This window comes from Pinus tabuliformis, chromosome 9 (genome assembly GCF_031772625.1).
Source record: "Pinus tabuliformis cultivar Carrire ecotype Pingquan chromosome 9, CPIR1, whole genome shotgun sequence".
Classification (NCBI taxonomy): Eukaryota; Viridiplantae; Streptophyta; class Pinopsida; order Pinales; family Pinaceae; genus Pinus; species Pinus tabuliformis.
In genome coordinates this window covers 1,947,155,661-1,947,162,234 of record NC_142307.1, presented here as the reverse complement: position 1 = coordinate 1,947,162,234, position 6,574 = coordinate 1,947,155,661, and the positions used below count along the sequence as shown (strand labels likewise).

General features: G+C 45.6%; 1 long non-coding RNA gene across 1 annotated transcript; it reads right to left on the bottom strand.

Annotated features, from left to right (window-relative positions):
• Positions 1-903: 903 nt before the first annotated feature.
• Positions 904-2,198, bottom strand: LOC149156769 (uncharacterized). Its single transcript, XR_016263487.1, has 2 exons — positions 1,838-2,198; positions 904-1,445 (listed from the first exon to the last, which is right to left on the bottom strand). It is a non-coding gene; the product is annotated as an uncharacterized LOC149156769 (long non-coding RNA).
• Positions 2,199-6,574: the final 4,376 nt, after the last annotated feature.

Sequence of the window (6,574 nt, the reverse complement as noted above, 5' to 3'; positions counted from 1 at the left end):
AAGTAACTTAGGGTTAAAATGCAAATTGTCCGGCAGGACCGAATAATACGAGGAGAGGGATTCTAAATGGTTTAACCAAAAAATTTGGCTATATAAAGTTATAATTCACTTTTCACTGAGCGTTGAAACGGTTTCCTGTTAGCCAATCAAACGTTTGGAGTTCTTATTTGGCCTTCAGATTCATAACTTGAGTAACTTAGAGTCAAAATGTAAATTGTCCCGCATGATTGAATAATAGGAGGATTGTTCATGGGGCTTTGGATTGACGGTGAATGGGTGGACTGTTATAGGTCACTGGTGAATAATGCGAGGATTGTTCACAGTGCTTTAGATTGACGGTAAATAGATACTTTGGATTGACGATGAATAGATGCACAATTAAAATACTCCTTGCGTTGCGACAGGGCACTGATTCAAATAGCCCTAGGTGCTTACCTACCAAAAAAATAATACGAAAATAACTGTAGCATTATTTACGCACATTAACTATAGAACTAGAAGAGGAACAAATGGCATAACAGATAGCAATGCGCATTATTCACAAACATTAACCATGGAACTAGAAGAGGAACAAATGGCATAACAGATAGCAATGCGCATTATTCACAAACATTAACCATGGAACTAGAAGAGGAACAAATGGCATAAAAGATAGCAGTGTGCATGTTGGTCTGGTGTGAACACTTGTTTTTCTTCGTATTCCATCAGTGTTATTTTCCTCTTCTTCATAGTTTCTCCTCTTCTTATTCCATCAGTCTTACTTTCCTCTTCTCCAGAGTTAGAACCTGCATCAGTCTTGGAACTGGAGAAGAACTGGAAACTAGATGCACTTCTCGAGAGTTGGAACTGGAAATGGAAACCAGATGCACTTCTCCAGAACTGGAAGCCAGATGCAGATGCTGATTTAAAGCCAATACTAGGGGATACTCACCGATGGAATTCTCAGGCTTTCTTTCAACCGACTTACGCTTCGTGGAAAACCGACTTACTCTTCTTGGAACTGGAAACTAGATGCTGACTTAAAGCCACCCATTCTCAAAAATCTGATCTTGAACTTCCGTCGAGCGATCCAGAGATCCCACTTTAGCGCATGCCGGGAGAACCGCTAGCGATGAGGAAGCGATGGGGTTCGATTCCTGTGTGCCGCATTTCGTCAAACAATTCCAATGCCTCTTCGGCAGGCCCTCGCTTGGCGTAAGTTGTGATCATCACTATGCACGGACCACATCCCTCTCGGACATTTGTTAGTTTTTACTCAGCGAGTCTCAACCACGCTACCACATTTAGCATACATGTTGACGAGCGCGTTTTCGAGGACTCGGCCCGGCCGAAAGCCCCTTTTGTGGTAATGTGGGCATGTATGAGTTTGCCGAGCCAAATTTGAACGAGAAAAACAGGGCGGGTGGCTAGTGTGACTTGTTGCAAGGGACTATTGCAACTACTACCTGCAAGATAAAATGTAATAGCGGGTCAATCTACATAAGATATATATCAGTGAACAATGAACCTATGCTTGGCGCGTGCAACTAGAAGTTCTTGTCGATGGCAAAGACTTCACTAACAAAATCAATTATTCAACTCATCGTGTTATAATCGAATTTCCTTTTATTTGTGAGTCATTTTCTGTTGTGCAGTATCAACACTAATTAGTAACAGGTTGAGACGGAATTTCCAGTAAATATTTATCCTTATTAACAATTTGAAATATGTGGCATAGTATAAAATCTTAAAATACATTATTAGAGTGGAGAGAAACTTGGATTTCAAAGAATTTTATTTTTTTACGTTAGCTACTGTTGATGGTCTAATTTATTTCTGTATTGCTTCAATTAATTACCTGTCGTAGAAATCTACCGGTGGATTCCATGCTGCGCATCTAATAATGTTAAATCTGCATGGCTTCTCCAATTATTCCAAACTTGGGGTGCCCATAAGGGCTTGCGCGAGCCTGTGTCTCCATGATTTTCTCTGCTCCAATTATTCCAGACTGGGGATGCCCATAAGGGCTTGCAGGAGCCTCTGTCTCCCTCTGTCTCCATGATTTTCTCTGCGCTCTCAGTCACAACCTTGCCTGTAGGAAGATCTGCAGTTGATGCCTGCACATACACAGAGTTATATAAAAACAAATCAAGTCAACTTTTTTTCCCTCGTTCTGCAGCTGGTTAGTGAGTTGTGTTTACATGGTCTATTTCACTTACATTCCCTATTTCACCAAGTTACATGTAGCGCTTAATGCACCTGTATATTTCGATGCAAAGTCAAAGCATTGGGCAGAGTGAAGGGCAGGTGCTCTGCGTGCAAAATACCACATGCCACTTCAGAGGTTTATTTATTTATTTATTTCTGAATTATTACTTATTTCCGTAACTTTTTTATTTGTGAATTATTACTTCTTTCCGTCGTCGTTATATTTATTGTTTTATTTTCTGAATAAGATTGATGACGTGAACAGTTACTGGGCACATGCTTCCTTAGTTCCCCTTTCCTGGATGCCTCACTTCAGGACCACAACCGCCCTGCGCTCCCCCCGCCTCCTCCGCCTCCGCCCCTTTCGAGCTCCCACTCCCCCTCTGTATCATTTATGCCTCAGACACACCAGCATCCCTGCATCCCCCCTGCATCCGGTCTCCCTGGTTCTAGCTTTTCAACCCCTCGCACACCGATTCACTCTGGCTGTTTCACCACCCCGCCACTTCCGGTGCGTTCCGCTGCATCAGCACAGCACAGTTCATCTGACCCGTGCCGCAACCTGCTGAAGGGTATACCATTTGGAAAACGCTCTGAGAAGGTGACCAAGGGACGCTGCCTCCGGTCCATTGATCCTGACTACAACATCAATTTGGGGCCTGAAGATCCACTTCCGGACGTTATGGATGCGGCTCGAAAAGTTCTGGTGGGCAGAGTCAGGGGTCGAACATACTCCGCGGAGAGACTCAAGCTTTGGGTGAACGAGATTTGGGGGTCTTTCTTCAAAGAACTCCCGGAGATTATGGTGCTAACAAGGGGTTGGTTTGCCCTACACTTTCAGAGGCCCGAATACACACAGTGGGTTCTCACCCAATACTGGCATATAGAGCTCGCTCCGGTCCTGCTCAAACGGTGGGATCCCCTTTTCGATCCAGAGCGCGAACAACTCGGGGAAGGCCCCATTTGGGTACGCCTTCCTGGGCTACCTTGGCAATTCTGGAATCAATTCACCTTCAAAAAAATTGGGGACACTTTAGGCACCTATCTGGAGCATGATAGATCATATGAAAAAACAGGCATCAGGACTATGGCACGAATACTGGTTAATATGGATATCAGGCCCGGGCTGGTGGAAAAGATCACCCTGCACCATAATCACGTCTCGCGCAAACAGCCCCTTGATTATGAGGGAGTGCCATATCGATGCAGGAGATGCCACAAAGTTGGGCACCTCTTCAAGGACTGCCCACTGCTAGCGAAGGGGATTTCTGAGGACTCTAAGGGCCCTCGTCAACAGACTACGGTGAATCAAAATGATGGCGAGCACCTGCCATCGGAGGGGGTACAGAATCAACAGGAGATCCCTACCATGAAGAAGGGGGACAGCGCTACAAAATCTGCTCGCAGCAAGGACTTGGATGCACCTGGACCGCCGCGGACCCGCTCGAGGACTGCTGGGAAGACTGCTAAATCGGCCGCGACTGTACCTACTCGACCGGGTAATGACTCCCTCCCCCCTCTCTCACAATCATGCTCTATTGATATGCTGTCTAATGTGCATTCATCTATACAAGCACCCCGTTCTGAGCCTGTTACCATCCCCTCCATACTCTGCACCATTGCCCCTCCTCCGCCATCCATATCTACCACCCCTCCCACGCACAACCTGATCTTGGGGGATGCGGACCACCCATCTTCTCCGGATTTGTCCGGCTCACATCACTATCACCTGAGACCTAGAGCTCGGACTCGTATATTAGGTCTGGGCTCATCCCCTGGTCGTCTCCATAAACAGAAACGCGGCAGACCTTCACATATCTCATCGGCTAAGTTAAATGCTGTGGCTGACGTCGCCATGGGGCGACAGACTACCATTGAAAGGGCACTTAGAGCTATCGAGCCCATGAACTGTGGTGACCCATGATCTGGCTCTCCTTCAACTGCAGGGGACTAGCCAACCCCAAAAAACGACTGGCTCTGAAAAGACTCCTTCTAGTATCGAGGTGTGATATTATTTTTCTCCAAGAGACTCTATGCACAGCTGAGGTGGCGGTGGGATGCCTGCAAGGATTACTCCCGGGATGGACTCTGCATGGACTGGACGCATGTGGGCGATCAGGTGGTTTACTCATCGGCATCAATCCAAGGAAGTGTAGATCTTTCTCCGCCTGGGGGGGCAGAGGCTTCCTCGGAATGGATATTATGGTTGGTGAACTGGGTTTCCCGATCAGAATTATCAATATATATGGTCCCAACCAGCATCGACTTCCCTTCTGGCAAGAATTTCTATCCGGTAACCATATCACACAGCATACAGTGATCGGAGGGGATTTCAACTTCTCAATGGGAGTTGGAGAATCCTGGGGACATAATGCCCAGTGGGATACCATTGCGGATCAAATGCAATTACTTCTAGACTCTCATCACCTGGTGGACATTCCTATGAATAAGAAACTACCTACATGGCACAATCAGCGCACAGGGGAGGCTGCACTGGGGAGGCGATTAGACAGGTTTATGATGCACCAGGATCTAATCCAGTTATGCCCACTATACAGACAATGGGTTGGTACAGGGGGTCTATCTGATCATCATCCAATTTTTCTTCAGATTAGTGACAACAAGCCCAAGCCGAGATCTCCATACAAATTTTTTGCTGGCTTTCTTAAGGATCCGGATTATATCAATTTGGTCACGGATTTCTGGGCAACACAGCCTCCTCTGCGGGAGCAGAGGAAGGCCTATGATTTCTGTGAAAGACTCAATAAACTCAAAGCATTGACTGAGAATTGGGCGACATCCAAAAGGAATAGAGATGAACAGATTCTGAAGGATACTGAAGCACAGATTGCTTCATTGACCGATGACAAAGGATCTGGATACCTCTCTGACGAATCCAAAGAACTACTCAATCGTCTGCACGGTCAAAAAGCAAAAATTCTACATGACAAGGAGGAGCAATGGAGGCTTAAAAGTAGAGCCATTTGGCTCAAAGCGGGGGACTGTAACACTAAATTCTTTCATAACTTAGCCAACGGCAGGAAGGCTTCGAACACCATATGGAGACTTCCAAGGGAGCCAGACGGATGGGCTACCACTCATCAGCAATTGGCTAGACTTGGGGTGTCTCATTTCAAGGGTCTTTTCACAGCACCACCTGAAGTCAATCTTCCTGATATTATTAGAACTGCAGAAAAGTTCCCTCGGTTTGTTAGCCAGGAGGACTTGGAAGATCTTACAGTACCAGTCACATCTCTGGAGCTTGAAAGTACACTAAAATGGTTCAAGAAAGATAAGAGCCCGGGACCAGATGGATGGCCGGTGGAATTCTATCTGGCATTTTATGAACAGATGGGAGAGGATCTATTAGCTGTTGTTGAGGAAAGCCGGATCTCGGGGCACATCCACCCTCCTATGAATCAGACCTATATTGCCTTGATCCCCAAAGCCGATGAACCCACTTCTTTCAATGATTTTCGGCCCATATCTCTCTGTAACTGCCTCTACAAAATCATTGCCAAGATTATAGCCAACCGTATTAAGCCGATTCTATCCTCCCATATATCTGCTGAACAATTTGCTTTTCTCCGAAATCGTCATATTCAAGAGGCTATTGGCACTGCCCAGGAAACCTTACATTCCATCAAGCTGAAGAAACTGAAAGGGGTATCCTTGAAAATTGATCTTACAAAGGCTTTTGACAAGGTGAATTGGCTATATCTTAAAATGATCCTTATACACCTGGGCTTTCCTCAGCCATTTATTAACTGGATCATGGGATGTGTTACATCTGTCTCTTTTGCCATTCTCATCAATGGTGCAGCCTCAGATCGTTTTTACATCAACAGGGGTATCAGGCAAGGATGCCCACTCTCTCCACTACTCTTTCTCATTGTTATGGAAGGGTTGAGTAGGCTTATCGCGGATGCAAAAAGGAATGGGGAGATAAGTGGCCTCAAAATTACCGAACAGCTCTCCATTACACACCTTTTGTTCGTGGATGATATACTCATATTCCTCAATGGCAGTGTCAGAGATAGCACTGCACTCAATAGTATCCTTCAACTATTCTGCAAAGCCACGGGTATGGAAATAAACAGGGACAAATCCACCAGATCAGTGACGAGATGTACTCAACAAGAAACTCAGTTGGCTGCCCAGTTCTTTCCCTTTCTGGAAAATAATCTACTGGATGGAATCAAATACTTGGGATTCAGATTAAGGCCGGATGGTTACAAAACTGAACACTGGGGGTGGCTCATTAACAAAATTGAAAAGAGGATAACTTGCTGGCACCATCGCTTACTATCAAAAGCGGGCAGATTACAGCTAATCAAATCTGTACTTGAGGCCACACCAGTGTACTGGATGTCCCTCACCTGGATTC